The sequence below is a fragment of the Daphnia carinata genome, chromosome 2 (assembly GCF_022539665.2).
Source record: "Daphnia carinata strain CSIRO-1 chromosome 2, CSIRO_AGI_Dcar_HiC_V3, whole genome shotgun sequence".
Lineage (NCBI taxonomy): Eukaryota > Metazoa > Arthropoda > Branchiopoda > Diplostraca > Daphniidae > Daphnia > Daphnia carinata.
In genome coordinates, this window is record NC_081332.1 from 281,939 (window position 1) to 304,548 (window position 22,610).

The 22,610-nt window shown below is 42.9% G+C and overlaps 1 long non-coding RNA gene and 4 other non-coding genes across 6 annotated transcripts; 3 read left to right on the forward strand and 2 right to left on the reverse strand.

Moving 5' to 3' along the window:
* Positions 1-6,158: 6,158 nt before the first annotated feature.
* On the reverse strand, positions 6,159-6,231 carry Trnam-cau (transfer RNA methionine (anticodon CAU)). The gene has a single exon. It is a non-coding gene; the product is annotated as a tRNA-Met (tRNA).
* A 99-nt stretch (positions 6,232-6,330) lies between these two features.
* On the forward strand, positions 6,331-6,403 carry Trnak-uuu (transfer RNA lysine (anticodon UUU)). Its single transcript has one exon. It is a non-coding gene; the product is annotated as a tRNA-Lys (tRNA).
* Positions 6,404-6,520: 117 nt separating this feature from the next.
* Positions 6,521-6,602, forward strand: Trnas-gcu (transfer RNA serine (anticodon GCU)). The gene has a single exon. It is a non-coding gene; the product is annotated as a tRNA-Ser (tRNA).
* A 111-nt stretch (positions 6,603-6,713) lies between these two features.
* Positions 6,714-6,785, forward strand: Trnaq-uug (transfer RNA glutamine (anticodon UUG)). Its single transcript has one exon. It is a non-coding gene; the product is annotated as a tRNA-Gln (tRNA).
* A 1,555-nt stretch (positions 6,786-8,340) lies between these two features.
* On the reverse strand, positions 8,341-10,154 carry LOC130687840 (uncharacterized). 2 transcript variants are annotated; one of them, XR_009000278.1, is made up of 5 exons: positions 9,936-10,154; positions 9,650-9,856; positions 9,411-9,597; positions 8,683-9,351; positions 8,341-8,599 (listed from the first exon to the last, which is right to left on the reverse strand). It is a non-coding gene; the product is annotated as an uncharacterized LOC130687840 (long non-coding RNA). The 2 variants fall into 2 exon arrangements; XR_009000277.1 differs by having other exon boundaries at positions 9,411-9,856.
* Between the last annotated feature and the right edge of the window lie 12,456 nt (positions 10,155-22,610).

A 22,610-nucleotide genomic window follows, 5' to 3' on the forward strand; every position in this document is an offset into this window, starting at 1 on the left:
GCCAATTTCACCCAATGGAAATAGTTTTATTTTAGTCATTACCGATTATTTTAGCCGGTGGGTAGAAGCTGTTGCGTTAAAAGACCAAACAGCACAGACGACAGCAGAATGTGTATATAAGACAATTATAGTTAGACATGGTATGCCTAAAGCTATTGTTTCGGACCGCGGATCTAATTTTACTTCTAAGTTATTTCGATCCTTTTGTAAAACATTAAATATTGAGCAAAGATTAACTACCGCCTATAATCCAGCTAGTAATGGAGAAACTGAAAGATTTAATCGTACAATGACGACAATGTTGCGTAAAGAATTAGAAGACGGAGCGCACGGAAATTGGGAAAACATGCTGGGAGATGTTTTATTTGCTTACCGTAGTTCTGTCCACTCTTCGACATGTGAAACCCCGTATTATTTACTGCACGGTAGAGATCCCAATATACCCATTAATGAATTCCTTGACGCTTCCCCAAAAACGTTTACCTCCGCATCAGATTACGTAGGTAACTTAGCTGATCGCTTGCGTTACAGTTTCCAGCGCGTCCGTGAGGAGAGCGAAAAAGCAAGGAAACGTCAGAGGGAACAATATAATAAAAGAGCGAATGTAAAACAGTATATGGTAGGTGATAGAGTATTATTAGATATTAGGGTAGTTAAAGAGGGCGATAGTAGGAAGTTTACCTCTAAATATAAAGGTCCTTATAGAGTTGTAAAAGTTTATTCCAATAATACAGTTGATATTGCTGATAATTCATACATCTGTCAACGAACTCACGTTAACCGTCTAAAACCCCTGTACGAAACAATGTTATGGAAAGACGAACATTGTCCCTCTATTGAGACGCCTTCGAAGTTCGAGAATCGATTTCGTAAATCGATTTCCACCCAAACAATGGAAACTATGGAAAATATGGAGCTAACAACAAGCGAGTTGGAAAACATGGAATTGGAACCTTTGGAATTGGAGAATGTGGATATGGAAGCAAGAGCCGCAGAAAACGCGGATGTGGAAAGTGCGGAACCCGAAACGGTGGAATTGGAGTCAGCGGAGTTACAAATGGCCGCCAACCAAAACAATAAACAACATTCTCCTTTAGTCAGCGAAACCCAAGGAATATATATTTCAGACGATAATAAGTCGGCTTTTGATGACATGTGCAATAGCCCACTTAACACCACAATAATTCACGGAAACAACGCAGCTGCAATAATAAATCCTGAATCTGATGCTCGTCAGGTGGCGCCAGCCATCGATCAGCCTGAAGAATTGCCACCCCAAAATGCTACCGGACGCCCGCACAGAAATCGAAGACTACCAATGCGTTATAGAAATTAGAAGCGTTTTTCCAAAACAAAGTCAACGATCACATAACGAACGACGTGTATTTAACAGCAAGAAATTTTAAAAGGGACTTCACAACGTTGCTGACACTTGTTGAGTCGAGTTCACCAAAACCGCGCTCCAAATTTAAACTTCCGTGAAGATGGACCCGTGCGCCAACTCAATCAATCAGCAAACCCAGGCAGCTTCCGAGTGGCTAAGTGCCGAAGAGCAAGCCGGAAAAGCGATGGCACCAATGGTGGCCATCCCAATCTACGACGATTGGACTCCGGTGCCCGAAAAAACTACCACCGTCGTCAGCCAGACGCCTCGGTCCCCGGAGCTCGACGACATGGAATCGTGGGAGATGGAACGTCAACGTTACGAGCGCCGTGTGGAAGAACGTACGGCCGCGCTCACCCGTCAGCTGAACGCGGATCTCTTCGCCGAAGATTGGGGAGGCGCTGTCACCACCCTAAAGCTGATTTTAGACTTGATCCAGCTAAGCGCCACCCCCTCTTTTCAACTGGTCGCCCGACCAGTGGGACACTGGCCGGAAACGTCAGAGGCGCGATGGCCCCAACACTTCCCGTTGAACACACCATGAAGAAAAGGAACGAAAAAAAGGACACCGACAACGACGACAACCCCTTTTAGTTACTCTCACCCAGTAGGAACATGTGTTTATTCCCCTTAGAATAGAGCTCTATCCCAAACCATTTTGTTTTCCTCTTCGCATTATATTCTCTACCTTAACAAACAATAAAATAAACACAGTAGGACGCAAACAAAATCTCCGCCGGCTTTTCATTATACGTAAGACAAAATTCAAAAGAAAAGAAAAGAAAAGTTTAAGGTAAAGGAAAAATAAGATAGGAAAAGAAAAGAAAAGCCAGCACATCGTTTAAGGGTATTTCAAAAACAGCCGAGGCAAGGCTCGAACATAAGACCCCGCGAGTATATAATAAATTTTAATTGTTCAGAAAAAAGACAACATTTCGACGAAGGGAATTTCGGCAGCCGAGCCGGGTTTCGAACCCGAGACTCCCGAGTGGTGTTCCGAGACTGAGTCGCTATGGCGTCTAGACATATGTCTACCCTAGCGTAAATATAAAAGCCATTTCAAACCAAACCGAAATAAAACATAAAATAGTCAATAATAATTCAATCACAGTAGCATAATTGCGAATATGATTAGCTCGCCTACTCTTGAGGGATCTGCCAGAAAATTTTTAGTTAAGATCACAGAGTGATTTGAACCCGACACTTCCGAGCCGTGGTCGAGGGCTATACCATCTAGCCATATAACTATATGGAATACCAAATTCAATACCCAGAATTATTAGAAAATTCGAAACAGGATCAATAAAAATTTTAATATCTATTGCCAATCAACCCACAGAATAGTAATTAGGGAATAGTTAACCTCACCAACTCCTGAGGAATCTACCAGTAAATTTTTAGTCAAGGTCACGGCGTGATTCGAAATTAAGACTCCCGAGTGACAGTCAGAAGCTATAGTATTATGCCACATAGCCAACACCCATACTCCGCATCCCTCTCAAGTTGATATACCCAATTTATCCATAATCAACCTTACTCTCTAGCAGAAGCACTGCACTTCGTCATTTCTTCTTTCACTTTTTCTTCTTTCTCTATCCACAATTAATAAACAGTAGTAAAAAAAATTAACTGTAAAAGAAATGGAAGAAAAATGAACCGTGGTGCGCCACTGGAAGAACGCTATCCGACTCCCCCCCCCACAGCAATAAATAAACCCCCCCCCCCCCCCCAAGCCAACGACAAAGAAAGCTGACACCTGTTGAAACAATCGGGTGACACCTCAAGAGACTTAGTGTTGAACTCGAACTTTTAACAGAAAATAACGAATCTAAAAACTACGGAAGAAGGCTTGACTATATAAGTCAATACTTCTCGGACGTCGGGACCACACTCGCAACTCATCAACGCTGCCGAACAGTAGCACCAAACTGAAAGCTGACCAATTCCCAATCTAAGATGGCCGGAAACCACTTTCGCCAACCGCGTTTGCCCACTATCGAACGCGTTCGCCGTAGTCCTGGTACCAAAGACACCGTGGTGATTCAAGAAGCCACAAGCACCACTTCAACAAAAGAAGAAGTCGACCAGGCAATAAGCGCAGCCTGCGCAAACAATTCTATCAACAATCAACGTCCGTTCCGGAGGCGGCTGATGGATATGGAGCACCATCTACAGAACCGATGGAGAGTAGCGCGGCTAACAAAAACTCGGACGGAAGAACTTGTCCAGTTAATCGAACAGCAAGAGTGGCAGAGGGCCACAGAAGTATTCGCATCAATTCTCGACTTGGACCCAACAAGCCGCCGTCCACCATCGCAAGAAGAAAATTAAAAGGACTTTGATTTATATTTTTACACATCCACTCATGCCTGTATGTATCTGTTCTTGCCCTTTACCGAATAAATTAGGCCGAAAACTAGCTATTCATGCTCTTGTTCATATATATCTATATATGAACTACCTCACAATCTAAAGTCAGGTAAAAGGAAGGGAAAGGGGTATAAGAAAAAAAAGACCCTATAAGCCGATACACAAAAACATATACCTACACTTAGAATAGAAAGATATCAAAGTAACTACCCGCGTTAGCGTATGCCTTATTTTACAGTAAATTCTCTAAGTTCAGTTCTAAGTCTTGTTTTGTCTTTTTCTTTTTTTTGCGCCAGAATACTCCTTTTAACGTAGGTTTCCTTGAGATTCTTCCCTCTTAACAAAGTCTTCCCCTCTTTTCGTCCTCTCCTTGATCCCTCGCGCATATAGAATAAAATAAATCAATGGCCCATATATCTCATAAGCTTACAGACCTTTTTACATGAAATTTACGCCTATTTTACCCCAACCTCTTGTGTCTGCGACAAATGTCCCTTGTCTCGCACAAGCCGCTTTTTCTTTCTTCCCCAGATGTTCGTTCCCCTTTTTAGCGCCCTTTTATTTCCTTCTCTATACCATTTCTCATGTGTTGGACTTAGAAAATAAAAGCTAGTCTTCGCGTCGTTTCTATTATCAAAAAACAATGAATGATAACCTTGCGTAGTATAGCACCCTCATAGATGGATGAGTTATCTAGTTCTACTGAGGATTCGAACGTCGAACATCCAGCATCACAGCTAATCGCTCTACCTTTTGAGCTGTTAGCACCTGTATTACGCCTTGCGTTGAGCTTAGGAAAAATACACCCTTCAAGCCTATCGAGCGCGCCCTTTTTTCCTTACTCGTGTTTCACTTGCCTTTTGCCTTATCTGTACCCGCCCTTTGTTGTACCTCAAAATGAAAATTGACCATGTGTTTTTCCGTCGTTAAAATCATTTCATGCATCTTTTTATTCTCTTGCCTAAACGATACATTCTATCCATGATTTTTCTTTTGCATCATTGAGGTCATTCTTTCTTCTTTCTAATGACACCAATCACTACACAAAAATATTCACCCTTTATTCCGAATGAAGCGTATTTTCCATGCCCTATATGCGTATTTTTGCTCGCTCGCGACCATCGGCAATTGTCGAAAAGCCGACGGAAGATCGTTGACCTTTCTCCTTGCCGTCTTACATACTCCCCGCTTTTGCTTATTATTTTATCTTCTTTATTATTTTTCGCTATCTAGTTTTAAGAAACCCACATGACGTGATGTTATGCTTTTATCTTTATTATCCGATGCTGACTTTATCATGATGTTCACCCTACGTTTCCATTTATAGAAAATGTCGCTGCTTCCATTTATGCTGTTATTATGCCTTTATGGGTTACACCCGCAGGCATTTGAAACGACTGTATGCGACTGTTCGGAAACATCGAAAATGGGAATTCTACAATTTTCCGATGCTAATTGTCAACCAATTGCGCCCGATGACAGAGCCGTTACGGTGAAATATGCAATTTATAGTGAAGAACGTGCCGCAGCTAAATTTCCCGGTTATGTTTGCGCCCGATGGAAGAATATACGCCGCATCACAATGAACTTTTTCGGTCAATTGGTGATAGTGCCGGATAAAATTCCAATTGATACGTCGCCCGCCGTGTGCAACGACATGATTAACCATAAACGATGTGATGATTATTGTATGACTTTTTCGGACGATAAATATGTTTTTGATCGCGAACCTGAGATTTTTGGATATTGGTTGCAGACGATTGATTCCGAAATTATAAATTGTGTTCTCGAAAAAATCCAACTTTTTCAAGAACATGAAGACGGCGACTTTTCGACACCTATCGGAACGGCTTCTGCTACCACTGGAAATTTATCTCATAATCATTTGACATTGATCTGGGACAAAACTTACACTCAAAAAACTAAAATGAGTACTCGATTGGTTGAAGATGGAATAGGCTCACTGGTCCGAATAGCAGCAGACGACACAACTTTCAGACTACAAGACGATGCCAAACAACTTGATTTTCATTTAACTCCTATAAAACGCTGTGCCTCACTGCAAAACGAATGCACCAATAGAACTTCGTCGTTTGAGGTCATTGGCCAATCAAAACTCACCGTTTCGACGGCGGCCATCATGGAAAATTTAACAGCGCTTTTGGAGGCCCCAGAGCCATCTAGCGACGAAAATTTAAATGTACCCGTATGCTGTTTTCTTCTGAATCGGTTAACTTGTTTTACTCTGAGTGCAATTTCCCTAAGACGATTATCTCCCAGTGATCGGGCGGATCGATTTGGATTTGGTTCATGTTTGAATTAAAATTGAGAACGATGCGATCGAACACTGCCCTTGCAGTGCGAGTTGGATCTAAATGTTGGAACAAAAACCTAATGCAGAAACTGCCCCGAGTGAGGTTCGAACTCACGACCTCGAGATTATGAGACTCGCGCTCTGCCTACTGCGCTATCGAGGCATTGTTTTAATTAGAAAATTAATCATGTAAAACAGATCATTCTTTGGTAGGGTGCAGTAAAGACACAAGTGAGGTTATCATGGCAGACACAATATGTAAGCCCGGTTAGCTCAGCCGGTAGAGCGCAGGACTTTTAATCCTGAGCTCGAGGGTTCAAGTCCCTCATCGGGCGACATGAAATCATATTCTATAATTCAAATATTGTGCATACATGCCCAATGCTGGGAATGTTTATTGAAAAAAGGCTTACGGTTCATTGTTACTCGAGTAAAATTGTAATCAGTTTGCAGACGAGGTGACCGAGCGGTTAAGGTGATGGACTGCTAATCCATTGTGTATTGCACGCGTGGGTTCGAATCCCATTTTCGTCGAGATCATTTACTCCTCCAATTGATACCGAAATTTATCGAATACTTACGAAATTATAATCGCAATAAAACCGTTGATTTCTTCGTGAAACTTACAGGGTCGAACTTATATACGGTTCCATGGTGTAATGGTTAGCACTTCAGACTTTGACTCTGACAATCTGAGTTCGATTCTCAGTGGAACCTAATACAGTGAAGCCAACGACAAACATTTTTCAACACTACCCTTTTCGTAGAAGCCACTCTTGTGACAAACGCGTTTTTTTTTTTTCATTTCCACTGTGAAAGTTTTCAAGTGTATCGTAGAAACTTACCCCTTCTTTAAGTCAACGTTTGAACCATTTCTCCTGTGTCCTTGAGCCTGGCTCTACCTGGAAAGCTAAAACATCTGTTCTCCCCCCTTATTTTGTCGCCTGCTTCTCTTCCTCCCCGAATACTACTTTGATACACGGTTTGGAACACTAAGTAACAACCTATTTCTGTGGTTTAAGTTATGCTGTTTTCTTCTGAATCGGTTAACTTGTTTTACTCTGAGTTCAATTTCCCTAAGACGATTATCTCCCAGTGATCGGGCGGATCGATTTGGATTTGGTTCATGTTTGAATTAAAATTGAGAACGATGCGATCGAACACTGCCCTTGCAGTGCCAGTTGGATCTAAATGTTGGAACAAAAACCTAATGCAGAGACAGCCCCAAGTGAGGTTCTAACTCGACCTCGAAATTATGAGACTCGCTCGCTGCCTGATACTGCGCTTTCGAGGGTAGCCGGAGAAATAGGACCTGGAGAAATAGGATCTGGAGAAATAGGACCCAATTTTCAAACATATTTTGAAGGGTCCTATTTCTCCATCATAATGGTCCTATTTCTCAAGCATAAAACGACCTTTTAATAGGACCTGGAGAAATAGGACCCGGAGAAATAGGACCCAATTTTCAAACATATTTTGAAGGGTCCTATTTCTCCATCATAATGGTCCTATTTCTCAAGCATAAAACGACTGATAATCGAACGAGCGTTTTTTGTCCGATAGTTTGGAAGAAAACCGAACGGCTTATACCGGTTTCTGCACTTCAAACACCGTTATCAATATGACTTCATTTTACTCCATCATAACTTTTTTTTCAATTAATATTCTTAATGTTTTTGCATGATTATATGCTATATCAATAGCTTTTTAGAGCTCATTTAATAGAAAAGTAATTTTGTTTACACAGTATTAGGATTTTTGCATTTGACATTTTCTTACTGGTGTCTTCAAGCCTACCATCACCCGCTCTTTACTAATGTTGTTATTCATTCTTTTTACTTTTTTCTTCGTGCCTCGTTGAGGATTCTGGGGAGGGCGTATAAGTACCTCTTAATACACGGGTAAATAAGAAAATTATTATATAAAATAATTTAAGAAACGTTAATTTAATAATAAAACACTGTTTGCCCTTGCCATAGTCATAGAAACCTGGTTGCTCCACGCTGTATGGTAAATGTTATACGGGTATGCTTTTTAAACGGCTAGTACATTTTAAACAACTTTTAAACCAACAAAACAAACAATGGCACCTTTTGCTATGAATTATTCTAACAATCTGCTTCTCCTAAAACAAATATTAAATATACTGCAGTTAGAGAAGAGTAGTGTGAAACAACGAGTGTCGAAACACACGAAATATTCTAACTCTTATTACTGAAAAGCGAGGATGAAATCAGGATTTTTTTTAAATTTTATATTTCATTTTGGGCTGAATACGTCAGAATCATTTTCAAATATTGTACGTCAATTAACTCAAGGGAAATGAAATAATGAAAATGTCAGTGGAAATTGAATAACCCAAAAGCAAATTGCATGTTTTGTTAGGCTATGATTAAATTTCAGTCTTGAAGTCAACTAATTATTACCGTTGGAGACAGGTTCCGCAATAAATTGTCTAGTTTGCCTCTCGCCCCCTTTTGCGCCAACAGCTTGCAATTCTGACGAAGTTCCTCCACTAATTCTGAGGTTCTCTGTATGGTAATAGGAGATAAAGTTTACACATGTTTATGGAATGAAGTTAATTGACAGTATTGTAGTATTTTAAGATGATTACCTTTGCTCTCGACTCCAAAAGACGAATTCTGCGTCTACTACCATTTATTTGGGTCTATTTCTTTCTGGTGCTCAAACAACCCCTGTATTTGGGCCGTGGAATCGGAACTTGCTCGCTCGCGGATTTTGATGCTTTCCAGAGATAACCCTTCAACGCTCGACATTGTGCACATAAATTCATCTTTTCAGCAACAAAGGAGCATTTCATCGAACGTAAGACTCCATCTTTGTCCCACACGCATGACAATTTTGACGACATCTTGACAGTGTGCAGCGCGTAATCAGCTACACTAATACAAGGCTTTTGTAATCCAAAGGCAACAATCATTGCAGACAGCTCTTCTATTGATGAAAAGGTCTCCGCAAGATCTTTGAGCGAGATATTCCTGCCATTGAAGTAGTACAATACTATTGGGCCGTTCAGAACTTGCACGGTCCTCACTAACATGTTACCATGTGGTAACATATCCGGATTGGTGCACAAAATTGTTTGATTGTGGTTATTAAACGACCACATCCATCCGTGCCCATCATCTGGTAATTTCACCATAAGTTAAAGTGATTGATAAAGTAGCAAAGTTTGTCTGAAACTCAGCATTTGTAGATTCCTCGGTAATAGGAATGGTTGCTTCATTAACTTCCATCACATCTTGATTGATATAACATGTAGCTGAAAGTAGAATGAAATACTAATAATAATTGGAATTTAGTTAATAGTAAAAGTTTTACCATTGGCTGCTGTTGAGTTGTCATGTAACTGTTCTTCTACACTTGGATGACTCTTGTTCATTGCAAGGTTCTTGTAAAATAGCAACGATGTTCTCTACTGGTTTCTTGCTATGTTGTGCTGATATTCCATTATTGGTTTGGGAGCCTTCGTGGACTTCCATGACAGCTCTGTTCAATATATCATCTACTACACACCTAAATAGAACTTAAAATGACAATTAATTGTTTATCAAAATTACCAGTGGTCAGTTCTCATTGTTCTCTAGTGGCAGTCACGTTTTCCAATTGTTCTATCTGTGGTAGATTCATCATTTCAATTTCACTATCACCTGTACTTGCTTTTTGGTTATGCTGTAGTTTACTGGTTTTTGTTTTCCCCTTGTTCGTTCAACCTACTTGTGCACCTTTAGGTTTCAACGAACCCCCATTTGGTTCACAATGTAGCACTGGAAATATAAAATGTGGTTTTCCATAATATTATTACACAATCTTCAAATTTGATAACACCATAAAATGAACATATACCTTTCCTCAGATTCTTACATGTTTCTTGTAGGATGTTTTGTAGTGGTGGTCTACTCGGCAAATCTAATCTATACTAGGAGCCTGTCACATTGTGCTTTTGTTTTGATTGGCTGGCGTCAAATCCGCCGTCTGCTATAGTGAATTGGTGGAATGGGCATTTGGAAGACTAAACTGCGGGTGGAATTGCGGAATTAGACAATTTTCCGGTCTACGGGCTTGGCTTAAAACGGGTGGGCAACGGCACGTAAGCTGACGGGCAGGGCATTTTATTATTATTATTCTAATTAATTATTTAAGTAGTTTAATTTAATTTAATTTGTTTATTTATTATTTTTATTGGCCACTACGGCAAGCGTTTTGGCGGTCAGAGAGCGAGTCGATGGGCAACAACGGCGAGTTCTTGGCGAGCAAAGTAGGTTGACGGGCAGTGGTAAAAAGTAAGTGGACAGGCAGCTAAATGGGCCTTTTGACGGGCAGAGACTGTACAATAGGTCGGATAAATGCAATTTTTTAGTCTATGGGCTTGGCTTAAAACGGGTGGGCGCTACAATAGGTAACTGTACAGTGGAAGACGGGCAACTACAGCGGGTTTTTTGGTGGGTAAAGAGGGTTGACGGGCAGAGACTATTCGAGAAAAAACGGGCAAAAGGCAAAAGTGGGTGGACGGCAACTACAGCGGGCGTTTTCTGGGCTGAGACTGTGAGGAAAAGACGGGCAAAAGTAAATGAAATGGTCAATGGGCCACTATAGCAGTCGTTTTGGCGGGCTGCGAATGGGGTGACGGGCAGAATGGGGGTCGATGGGCAGCGAGTGTGGGTCGACGGGCCGCGAGTGTGGGTCGACGGGCAGCAAGTGTGGGTCGACGGGCAGCGAGTGTGGGTCGACGGGCAGCGAGTGGGTCGACGGGCAATGAGTGGACCGACGGGCAGCGAGTGGGTCGACGGGCAGAGAGTGGGCCGACGGGCAGAAAGTGGGTCGACAGGCAATAACAGCGGGCTTCTTAGCGGGCAGAAGCAAAAAGTGGGTGGACAGACAACTATAGCGGGGACTTTGACGGGCAGAAATTGCAACAAAAGACGGACAAGTGCAAATAAAATATCGATGCTGTTTTGCGGGCCGTCGGGCAGAGAGTGGGCCGGCAGACAGACAGGGAATCAACTAGCAACAATGACAGGTTTCTTGGCGGGTAAAGTGGGTTGACGGGCAGAAGCAAATTGTAGGTAGACGGGCAACTGTAGCGGGTGTTTTGACGGGCGGAAACTGTGATAAAAGGACGGGCTAATGACAAAAAAGGTAGATGTGCCCAAGCAGGCGTTTTTGCGGGCACAATGTGTTGAGGGGCAGAGTGTGGGTTGACGGGCAGAGAGGGGGTCGACGGGAAAAGAGTGGTTTGACGGGAAAAGAGTGGTTTGACGGGAAGAGAGGGGGTCGACGGATAACTTCAGCTGGGTTCTTGGCCGGCAGAAAAGTCAGGTGATGGACGGGCAGAAACAGGGAGTGGGTCGGCGGGCAAGAAAGGGGAACTCCTAATTTGTAATAAGAATTAGTAGTAGAAGGGAAAAACAATAAATGTGGATCGATTTTCTTAAAAATAGCGCTAATTACGCTAGCGCCACCTATACCCCGGCCCTGGACGGGCCCAACGTTACTAGTACAACAAAATAAGTTAGAAAATCTTTTAACATTCTGAAATATAGAGCTAGATTACCTTCAATTAAAAAACGTTTTGGAACTGCATCATCTCTAAGTCTCCAATTTTTATATGGATGGAAATATGGAATACTTTTAATATATTGACTCCTTTTACTACGTCGTTGGCATCAAAATGACGACTGTATACTCGAGACGTTTTTGCCAATCGACTTGTTGGCATTACGCCTTGCCACTTGGTCAACGAGGACTTTGGAACTTTGAAGAAAGTTATTCCATTTTCCTTCGTACTTCCTTTTGAATTAATTTCACAACCACTTACGTGACAACGATTCCCCGTTGCAGCCATTCTCACATGTTTCTAAATGTAGGACGCCATTATTGTCGGGATATCTTAGTGTTGGCGACTATCTAAACCTCAAAACGATATATCGATATTTTTAGATAGATTTTAGATAGTCGACTTTTTTAGATAATCACTGTATCGATACATTCCAAATAGATCCCCCATTTAACAACAGATGGCGTCTAGCGCAAATGAGAAAAAAACTATATATTATAATTTAACATTTTTCACCTCTGCCCAGATTTGAACTCCGACGCTTCGTGTTACGAGCGACGACGTAATCCACACCGCTAAACCAGTAAGAAAAAATCGACACGGCACAAGTATGGTTTTCGTTGGCGAGTATCGATACAAATATCATGAAATACAATATTTTTATCGTCTGCTTTACTTTACAAGTCTTAACAGATGATTTTAGTTATACATATCAGGGTTGCCTTACGTAATAGAAAAGATTTTTGTAGAAATTTTTATTACATGAATATAAAATGTAGAGAAAATAATAATTTACCATTGTGCAAATGTATTTATCGTCAGCATCTAAAAATATATATTTAACATTTTTTTAAAATGTCTCGCAGACGGATTCCAACTTCTGTACTTCGTATTACGAGCCCGGAATAGATCCACAACGCTAACTCGTCACAATTTATGTGTGTCAGGCAATGAATCCAACGTGTGGTGCCGAGTATCGATACAAATTTCAGAAGCAACTGTTATTTACCGTCATCTGCATTATCCACAATGCTAAATAGAATACTATTTTGCTATGAAAATCTGTTATATTTATAAATTAAAACTCTTATTTTATTAGTACCGTACACGCCTCAGTTAACAGAGAGCAAGCATCCTAAATTGTTGTTACTCAGATACGTTTAAAATTTAATGTGTAGCAGATTGAAAAAATGCCCTAAAACAGATTTGAACTCGAGAATCCCGAATCCCAAGCGCAGTCCTTATCCACAGCGCTACTCCCTTATGATATTGTTTACAATGCTATGCATAATAATATTGTTACCGAGTATCGATACAAATTGCAGACGAAATTCTAACATTGCTGTCGTCTGCAACGATTTAGATTGAAGATTTGTTTACTATTGATATCAGGGTTGCCACGCCAATTAATAGTATTCTTGTACAGCAAGTTAACTATTAAAAACGTCACAATGTTTATATAGGACTGTTATGCAAAATATTTTGGAATTCCCGTTAGAAACCACCTAAAACATATTCTTGAAACAATTAAAAATAGTGAAAAACTATTTCTCCGTTGAGGGTTGAACTCCGTACCTTAATGTTCTGAGTCACATCTTCTTCCACTTAACCATGACGTTCTTGAAAAATGCGTAACCAGCAAGGTGGTATTGTTGTGGGATAGTATCCATACAAATTACAGACGAATATCTAATTTTATCGTCGTCTGCTCAGTTTTACGAAGCTTCGCAGTGAACTTTTTCAGTATTCAGGGGTGTTGCCATCAAATTTATCAGTGCTATAAGTTTCGTAATATATTATTATAAATATTTTTAAAAAAGACAAATGCTACCGCCTCTAAAAAACTTTTTTGTAAAAACATTCATGTAATTTTTCTCACACAACCAAAAATTGTGGAAAAGTTCATCAATTGGGCTTGAACCCAAGGATCTTGTGTCATGAACCTCGCCTTATAGCTCTGCGCCATCACACTTGATAAAATTAGAATCATAATCCATATGCATTTGAATAGTATCGATACAAATCGACAACGGAAATCTAATATTTCAGTCGTCTGCTTGCATTTCAAAGCATAAACACATTATTTGCAACAATAAAATCGATAAAAACATGCATCCGTACCTAGCATTGAACTCGGAACTGTTATGCCGCAAGCGCTGTCTATAACCACAGCGCTATGACATGTATCATAGGAGACGATGGTTGCCGCATAAGGTTATTGCTTATAATTATCGATACAAACCCGACAAACTAACCCCTATCATTTGTGCAGTGCTATTTTTGGCCGGTAGATGGGGGTTATTAGATATTTTATCGATAATCGTATCGTTATCTAAAAGTGGGCGTAGATAATTTGTATCTAGCAGAGCTAGATAATCGCCAACACTAGGATATCTCTAAATCTACCCAACAGATGGCTCTTTACCGCTGCCAGCTCCTCCCACAAAATCGCTGAAATTTTAACCACGAGTCCCAGCATACCCGTATAGCATTTCCCATACAGCGTGGAACAACCAGGTTTCTATGATTCTGGTTATCCCCATAATAAAAATGACATGGGCCGCTGACGCAGAAATTTGTACTACCCTTCCCACGATTTTTTTGATACTTATTCTACTTATACTGCCCCCAGGTGGAGGTTTTGATCACTACTTGAGCTTAAACAACAGCTTTCCAGCAGACGCCATTGTTTGTGGTATTTTTTGGCGTGTAGATTATGATTGAAAATGTAGTTGCGTAACGAAAATAAAAATAGGCTAGGTTGTAAAGTTTTATCTACGGAGTGATGTGTGATAATGTTGAAGGAGTAGCAAGGTACGTAATAAGGCACCAAGGTATATAATGATTAATTTTAATGGTTATCATTTAACAGGCAGTTTGGTAAATGGTAAAGGGGAAAACAAGTACTTGAAAGTATCGTATAAACAAAGTTTTAAGAAAATGGAACCAAAAAATCAAGAGCCTGATAAAAAGCGAGGATCAAACTCACTCCTGAAGACATTTACAATTCTTGCTTATTGACAAATATTCCAACTTGCAGCTTCTACAGTTCAAGATCACGATAGTAACATGGTTGGTGTTGACTGCAATAGTTCTAACAAAAAAATTGACACCAGAAATTGTTCTGCCAATCCTGAAGATCTGAAAGAGCGTCTAGCAGCTAAGCTATCATGGTTAAATTTCCTTTTTTTTCCTAAAGTAAGAGAAAGTGAAAGTACTGCAAGTATACTTACAATTCATATGTATGTGCTAATCTTTTTGTTTAAGGAATGCAAACCTGCTTATGCCATTCAATTTCAGGGGAAAAGCAGGACTTTTCTGATAAACTGAAAATCCAACTTAAACGGAAGTTAGATAAGTTGGAGAAGAAGAAACTAAACAGGAAAAATAACAGATGCTAAGGTAAACTTTGAATTTTTACAAAAAAATTTTTTTAGATCTTCAAATAATTTTACTTTTCTGTATTATAACAGGTAAAAGAATACTAAGAGCAATAGGTTCAAAAAACAATGTGGAATTGCTTGTGAGCTTGTCAAACCAATTAAGAAAGAGAATAAAATCAACATCACAAACGAGAAAGAAGTTGGTTGAATGCATCGACGAACAGGAAAAAAGAAAGGAACAACAACAGAAAAGGGATAAATCAACATTAAGAAAACGAAAAATGAAAAGAAAGCATAAACTGAATAAACTAGCGAAAAAAACAAACTTATCGTATGAATTGCCGATATTGACATGGATGAGCTGACTCGTGTTCCATTATTTACAAGCCGTGTCATGATAGTTTTGTATAACAATACACTGGCATGCCTTCCATGATCGTTGAATTTTTTTTTTTAAATTTCGGATTCATTTATAGAAGGTTAAGTGACATCGTTTATCACTGACGTACAAAAAAAAAGGTCGTTCCTGGTCGAAAATAATTAAAATGGATTTGTCATTATTAGTAGATTTGGTAACGCCAAGTGCAGAGCTTCTTTAAACTTTTCAGTGTTGTATGTGATGTTTAATTAGGTAATCAATGGCTCCTTGCAAATGTGCGTGAGGTGGAAAACAAGATACGGAGGACGCCAAAAATCCTTTATAAATGCGGGAAAAGTTCCTCTTCCTCTTTAACAAAAGCCACGCCATAACTATTGAAATTTTATTCATAGATGTTTCTACGCAAGTTGTACATTTAAGTTTTGCTTAAACCATTTATTGCTTTGGTGGAAAGCGCTCCTACCCTACATAACAGACAGCTTTCACCGCCTGGCATAGTTATAGCAGTAGGGTTTGATTTTCATATAATTATTGGAATCTTTGTAACTGCGAAAAGAATTGAAAAAGTGATGAAGAAATAAATGGTATTTGAATCAAGAGTGAAATATAGTTTATATTTTGTCCTTGATTCAGATGATAATGGTTTAATGGATAGTACTTCAGACTCTGACTCTGACAATCTGAGTTCAAATCTCAGTAGGACCTGAGACAGTGAAGCCAACGACAAACATTTTTCAACACTACCCTTTTCGTAGAAGCCACTCTTGTGACAAACGCGTTTTTTTTTCATTTCCACTGTGAAAGTTTTCAAGTGTATCGTAGAAACTTACCCCTTCTTTAAGTCAACGTTTGAACCATTTCTCCTGTGTCCTTGAGACTGGCTCTACCTTGAAAGCTAAAACATATTAACTGTTCTCCCCCCTTATGTTGTCGCCTGCTTCTTTTCCTCCCCGAATACTACTTTGATACACGGTGTGGAACATTAAGTAACAACCCATTTCTGTGGTTTAAGTTATGCTGTTTTCTTCTGAATCGGTTAAGTTGTGTTACTCTGAGTGCAATTTCCCTAAGACGATTATCTCCCAGTGATCGGGTGGATCGATTTGGATTTGGTTCATGTTTGAATTAAAATTGAGAACGATGCGATCGAACACTGCCCTTGCAGTGCGAGTTGAATCTAAATGTTGGAACAAAAATCTCATGTAGAAACTGCCCCGAGTGAGGTTCCCTACACCAGCTGTCCAGTTTTGTCCAGCTTTACTGATCGTCAGCTGTGTTTCCGTCTGCAAGTGTTCAGTCTGTCCAGTTACTGGCCCGTCAGCTGTACCCCTACACCAGCTGTCCAGTTTGCCCAGCCTTACTGGCCCGTCAGCTGTGTCTTCCGTTATCAGATGTCCAGCCTGTCCAGCCCTACTGCCCAGTCAGCTGTCCAGCCTGCCCGACCTTGCTGGACCGCCATCTGGATCTTCCGTCATTGCCCGTCTAACCTCTCCAGCATTCCGTCGTCCGTCAACTGATCGTCCGGCCGGCCGGCAACCAGCAACATTCCGCGCAAGTTCAACAGTGCCAAGCGGAAGAAGGCGGACAAGTTACTGCGTAGCAAGAAAAGGATTGCTCAAGCCCTTCATCGCTTCCAGGTCCAGCAAGCGACTGCTTCCAACATTTCTACAGTTACTGCTGCTAGTACTTCTGAAGAACAAATTAGTGAATCGCGACCACATCTAGCTGACTTTGTGCCGCCATAGAATCCTAGACAGGTCTTTTTTCACCCGTACGACCCGTGGCCCGTTTCACCCGTTGTTGACCCACCTACACCTCCGGCACAATCGGAATCCGAAGAGGACGATTTTATTCCGAGCCTCTCCGATTGTGAAGTCATAAGCGAAGTTGGACCCTCTTCAGAGGACGAAGCACATCGACCTGAACCGGTACCATCGTCGCCACGCCCCAGATTAGTTCGGATAAGAAACACCAAGACTGACGAAACGCGCTAGATCGGCCTTAGTCAACTTTTCCGCCCGGGTCCGCAAGATCGAATCGTCCGTCGTCGTCTGAATTAATTGATTCTGTGATCTAGTTTGTCATCTCCTTTGTAGGATGTCAACTCGACTCCGCCCCTCGTTGGTATCTGTTGTTTTGGTTCTTTCCGTCCGGTAAATACACTGCATCATGGCTCAAGCTATCGTACCTACTCTCAGTTCCATCGATGAAGAAAAAGAAGCATTGTCAGACGTGGAAACCATTGTTGATCCTACCCGCCTCAAGAGGCTAAGGACTAATGGAAAGTTGGCTCATACTAAAGCGGATAAGAAGCTCTCGCAATCTATAAGAGTCGGTGAAGATCGTGACACTGTACGAGCACTCCGCGCTAATTACGTTCCTGAGTTCGACAGCATAGAGAAGTGCCACGATCGATATGTCCAGTACAACACTCCCAATTGTAGCGCAGATGAACTAGAGGGCGAGAGACAGTGGATACAAGCTGTTATCTATGACCACCAATCAACCTTGGCAGATTGTGTCGATTATGTAGCATGGACGAAGCCAAAATCGAGCTCTTCCGTACATTCAAGATCATCTTCACGACATTCCATTGTTTCGTCCCGACAAGCTAAAATTCACAAAGCTGAGCAAAGGGAGAAGGAAGCCGAACTGATGCTTCAACAAACCCTGGAAGAGACAACGCGTAGAGAAGAAGAGGATGCGAGATTAAGAGAGCTCGACGAATATAAGCGTCGCGTTGAGAGCGAAAGGAAACAGCGAGAGCTTCGAAACGAGATGGAACGACAACGATTAAGCGGTGCCATTATGCGACGACAATAGGCCGAACTTACCGCAGCTGAGCAGCCTGGGGCAACACGAGCTTTTTCCGTTACGAGCAATATGTCCAGGATAAGTGGTTGGTAGTTACGTTCAGCTACCACAGCCGCAGGTTTACCGAATATTGCTACGACCTCCGCCGCTACTCAAGCCCCTACAGTGATCACACCGTTAGTAGGATCCACGTCTAGGATACCTACACCGACGAGACTCTTTGCCCAATCGATGGCGACTACACCGCCCACACCATCAGTAGGGTTCTTGGGAAGAGTACGCAATCTCGCTAATAAAGTCTTCACGCCCGGCAGCTCTTTATCACGCTCGACGTCTATGCCACACATCCCTACGATTCCTGTTCAACCTCCGACCACGCTTCCACCTGGGAACGTTACCACCGATTTCTCTCGGAGACACTAACCAACCGAGTTCCTTGAGTTCAGCGCTTCCGAATAGCACAAACTTTGGGCCGGTCAACCTAGGTCCGTCGCACGGTCCGGGTTTGTCCGCGCGAGTTTCACCGTAACTACGCTCCCGAGTGGCTCCGGTTCGTCACACGGGCCAGCCACAACTACCACTACATATAGTTTGCCGTTATTCACGCCATCGATAAACTTCGAACAACAAGCAGCGTCGACTTCATTTCCAGGCTACCAAGGAACACCCGCTCATCCGCCAACAGCGCAACATCCGCCTACCGTTTACACACCGGACGCTTGGATTCGTGCTCTTAACACTCCGCCTGCCGTCACGAATCGCCCTGGTATCAAACCACCCCGGATGAAAGCGCCTACCTTCGATGGAGATCCCGGCAACTGGCCGATGTTCATACAGATATTCAAGGTTTTTCTCCACGATGCCGTGAGTTCTGAGGCAGAACGCATCGCACATCTGTATGACACGCTAACACCGACCATTAGGAAGGACATCGGAGGAGCTCTTCTCAACCCGGGGCTTTACCAACATGCGCTAAACGAACTTCAACGGACATACGGAAACCCGCAAATTGTCTCCAAACCTGCACCTCATCTCTTCTCAAGCTGCGGCCGTTTAGAGACAACGACTTCAGTGCACCACGAGCTTTCTCAGCCGACCTTCACTCCGTGGTAGCAACTCTAAAATTAGGAGGATACGGAATGGAGCTGTACAGTCACACTACGCTTTCACAATTAATCTCCAAACTTCCTCCAGCATTGAAGAGTCGATGGGGCGAGAAGAGTTGGGCAATGTAGCCCACTCTCGCATCTAATGAAGACTTAGATCAATGGCTCAACGGAGTTGCAATGGCTGAACAATCTATCCGAGCGAGTTCGAACGAAACTCCTCATAGACAGCACATTAAACCATCGGAGGAGAACCATCGTACTCCACATAAACCGAACGTATTCAACACCACGTCCGTAACCCTCCCGAAACCGAACAACGACGAAGCAGCCTCTAGATGTCCGGTGTGCAACAGCAACCATCCACACCGCCTAAAGGACTGCAGAATAATTAGAGACATTCACATGGAGAAAATAGCGCAAATTGTAAGGAAGCCAACTTGTACCTTCGTTGCTTAGGCAGCGACCACCTTAGCAGAGCGTGCACCCGTACCGAACGTTGCTCGAAGTCCGACTGCGATGGAATCCATCACCCACTTCTGCACGGCGCTCCACGGCTCTACCCTCAAAGAACGAATCAAGGATCAACGACTACGGAATTCTGCGGTTCCGTCGCAACCAAATCGGCAGATAGCCGCACTCTACTACCGATTGTTCCTGTCATCCTAAAGGTCAACGGCAACGAGTATCCACTCTATGCGCTCCCTGACCCGGGAAGCGAAATATCCGTGATAAAGGGGAAGACTGCGGCTCTCATCAATCTACGAGACAAAGTCGAACGAATTGCAACGAGGACCTCGGCAAGGTTTATGGGTCGGTCATCAATACCTATGTCAGCTTGAAACACGCGCGCAAGCTGTCCCGAGAGGAGATCAATGCCGGACCCCTCGGTCGAACGTAGTATTGCCCTCATCATCCTGTCTTCAACCCGAACAAGCCAGGAAAGTGTAGAGTTGTGTTTGATTTATCGGCGAAACCCAATGGAACATGTTTAAAACGACGCCCTTCTAAAGGGACCTGACCTCATGACAAACCTGATCGGCGTGCTCCTCCGTTTCCGCCAACACGCTGTCCCACTCGTTGGCGACATCGAAAAGATGTTCCACCAGGTACGAGTAAGATCTACCGATGGGCCGGCCTTCCGTTTCATTTGGCGTGAACCGGGTAGCGCAAACACCCAGCAACAAGTTGTGAAGGACAGCGAAGATCCTAGCCCTTGCTACGTCAAATTTCACGACACTTTTACGTAGACAACTGGCTAACGTCGTTCCCTTCCACAAGCAAGGCCATTTCGATTGCCCATCAACTGACTAGGGCGTTGAGGGCTGGTGGTTTTCCGTTAACCCAATGGGCCACTTCAAACGACACTGTACGGCAGGCAATTCCCGGCTAGCGAAAGGAAGGAGCCTCTGTCAACATGGATTTAGATGACGACCCTATTGAACGAACCCTTGGGTTAGTTTGGGATTTTCGACGTGACGTCTTTGTGCTTGGTTGCAGAACCAGGAGGAAGAACTAAAAGGGATCTGCTGAAATCCATCTTCAGCATCGTCGACCCCCTCGGCTTCCTGGCCCCTGTAGTCTTCCAAGCAAAGGTTCTCATGCAGGACATTTGGTGCCGTAAATTCGATTAGGATGACGAACTAACTCAAGATCTTATCGACCGTTGGATCCGCTGGACCGAAACATTGCCGTCACTCTCCAAACTCGTTCTCGAACGATGCATTTCTCCACCGCGAAACGATTTTACAGCAATTCGAGCTACACATTTTTGGAGATGCGTCTGAATTAGGCTTCGCCGCCGTCGCATACGTTCGTTTCTTATTCAATGACCACCCGGCCAGCGTCAAGTTCATCATCTCGAAGGCCAGAGTCGCCCCTTTGAAATTTCTGACGATTCCCCGCCTGGAACTCAACGCCGCTGTTCTAGCCGCACGTCTCGGCACGCAAGTGTCCGTTGAACACGACCTCGCCTACGACCAGATCTCTTACTAGACCGACTCGACAACCGTCCTCAGCTGGATTAACTCCCGGAATTGTCGATTTAATCACTACGTCGGTAACCGGATCGGTGAGATATTTGAGACCACGACTCCCGATCAGTGGAATTACGTTCAAAGCGCGAACAATCCCCGCAGATGACGCCAGTCGCGGTCTAGATGCTTCCGAATTCACAATCGATCATCGATGGTTCTCTGGACCGCCCTCCCTTCGAGGATTAGACAACTGGTCCGAGCTTCAATCCCTTCCAGTAGTTGACGAAAGTTACCCGGAGTTCCGAGAGACGACGTGGGTTGGGGTAGTCCAGCGGGAAGTCGATGAAATTGACCAAATTATCGAAAGGAAATCGAGACCGCAGATCATCTATAACACCGTCGCCTACCTCTTTCGTTTTATATGGAACGCGCGTCAGAGGGAACACAATCAACGAAGAACGAATGGACTCTCTGCCGATGAGGTGCAAATGGGAAAATCTTTCATCCTCCAGCGGACAAAAGCGAACGTCTATCAGCCAGAGATGAACTATTTACGGGCCGGCCGCCCAATCGAAAAAGACTCAAAGCTGATTAAGTTGGCTCCATTTCTCGACCATCGAGGCTTCATGTGTCTCGGTTGCGAACCGACAAAGCGCCCCTACCAATCGATAGACGCCACTCAATCATTCTTCCCCGCTCTGAAAGGATGACACAGCTCATCCTTTGCAAGTAACACCGCGATCGGGGTCATCTTTCGGCCAGTGAGCTTCATCATGAGCCGCGTCGTCAGTTTTGGATTCCTAAAGGTCTCATCACGGCTCAACGAGTTCGCAATCTTTGCTACCTCTGCAGGAAACGAAGCACAAAGGGGACCACACCGATCATGGCTGCTCTTCCCGTTTGAAGGTTGGGTATCCCGCATTTACCCACACAGGAGTGGACTATTTCGGGCCTATCAACGTTACTATTTTCCACCGAACGATTAAACGTTGGGGTTGCTTGTTTACATGCCTAACGTCAAGGTGTGTGCACCTCGAAATGGCGTACTCAATGGATACCAGTTCATTTATTTCCGCTCTCGATCGCTTCCAAAATCGTCGAGGTGTACTCGCGTCCTATCATAGCGATAATGGGGCAAACTTCGTTGTTGCGCAAAGGGAATTGACCGAATGTCTCCAGAACTTGAACCAGGACGCCATCCTTCAACATCTAAACCGGCAACCGTCCAAATGGATGTTTAATCCGCCAGCTGCTCCCCATTTCGGAGGTGTCTGGGAGCGAATGGTAAGGGCCGCCAAGATCACGT